Here is a 1,886-nt window from a genome sequence, read left to right as displayed (position 1 = left end):
CTTGAGTCAGAAACACCTCTGAATTGGCCAACGCTTCTTGCAAGGCCTCCCTGGTTTCCTTGGACAACCACAGCAATTCATACAGCGTTATCCGTGCTGGAATGTTGGCTAGTTGAGCCATTATATCGAAGACTTGTGGAGTCTTCGAGCTTTCCGGTTTGTCTCTTCCAATCGGGCGACTGAAACGAGACTGCTTCGGATTCTGCACCTCTTGGGGATTCTTCTCTTTCGGTTTATTCACCGACTGTCGTCGAGCCTCTTCGCCCGGTGTAGGACTTGTAATCACCCCCATCTCCGTGAGAGTTTTGGCTGGTCCCCGTTTATTCACCCCCTGCTCACTAGGTGGTGGACAATTGTAGTGATACTCATTTCCGCTTCTAGTGGCGAAGACTTCTTGTTCTTCTTCAGAGAGCGGGAAAGTAGGAGCTTCATCGCCATCCTCCTCGAAGATTGCGGAAATAGCATTGCAGGACTTGCCTTTGCCCTTTCTTCTCGAGGAAGTCGCCCACTGTTCGTCATCAATGAGATCAGGATGAACCCATAGGATTTCGCCGTTTGGGGCTGTGTGTGGCACAAGTCCTTTTTGGCGCTGTCCATGTGGGTCATCGTTCACTGTCTTCATCCCTACTTTGGTGATGCGCTCCGGTTTGCCGCGTTTGCTCCGACATTTTTGGACGGCTTCGGGGTTATGACGCCTACATCAATTAGCGCCTGGATCTTGTCCTTGAGGTGGTAGCACGACTTGGTAGGGTGATGGACCGCTCTATGGTATGCGCAATACTTCGGGTCCGTCACTTTGCTAGCCCCTTCTTGATCCACAATCGTCGGCAGCTGGATTTTGTTATTCTCCAACAGGTACTTAAAGATACCGGGAACCTCGTCATCTTTGAAGGAATACACTTTAGGAAACCTCGGCTCCGAAGATTTCTGCTTCTGAGGCTGTTGTTGCCATTGCCCCCAAGCTTGTGGTGGTGCTTGTTGCTGCGGCTGTTGCTGAGGTAGCAATTAAAAAGTTTGATTAGCATCAACTGCATTAGCATGTGCCTTACCTTTTCCCCGTGGGACGAAATTCTGTTGTGGAGCATTCGTCGCCTGTTGGCCTCTTTCCGCCTTCTTCCTTCTGTGGTGGTGCTTGTTGCTGCGGCTGTTGCTGAGGTAGCAATTAAAAAGTTTGATTAGCATCAACTGCATTAGCATGTGCCTTACCTTTTCCCCGTGGGACGAAATTCTGTTGCGGAGCATTATTCGCCTGTTGGCCTCTCTCCGCCTTCTTTCTTCTGAGGAATCGCTCGGCTTGCTCTCCTCGGACCTTCAGATCCTTCCATGTCTTGGACGGTGCTGTCCCCATTGCTTCCAACACGTCCAGCGCGAGGTTGTTGTGGCAAGTCTGGAGAATAAACTCCTCAGTTTATGCTTCCTGGCTTGAGGCGGCGATACCAATCGAAGGCGGCTCCACGAAGAGTGCCAACGAAGGACCGTACCATCAGAGGCTCATTACCAGAGATAACCCCCAGGTGTGATTTGAAGTAAATCAAATGTCGAGTGGGGGAACCCATCCCATTAAACGGCGTGAAGTTAATTAGGTTGAACTTCGCCGGATATGGGATTGATTCCCACTCTCTTGGGTATGGACAATGAATGCCTGTTTTCTTCATCTCTTGAGCGGAAATCAACGTATTGATTTTGCTCTCGAGGTTCTTGATCTTCAAGTTTTCACCCGAGTCTTCGTTGGCATTCTCGTTACCACCCCCTGCATTGACGGGAGGATTATTAGTATTACGAGCTTCATTCGTATCCTCGTCCTCCTGATGAACTTGGTTGCGACGACTTGGTTCGCCTTGCTGGTTCGTCAGTGCTTGAATTTGTTGCTCATGCATTTCTCTCAT

Source organism: Asparagus officinalis, chromosome 5 (genome assembly GCF_001876935.1).
Source record: "Asparagus officinalis chromosome 5, Aspof.V1, whole genome shotgun sequence".
NCBI classification, from domain to species: domain Eukaryota; kingdom Viridiplantae; phylum Streptophyta; class Magnoliopsida; order Asparagales; family Asparagaceae; genus Asparagus; species Asparagus officinalis.
Note: the sequence above shows the minus strand (reverse complement) of the source record.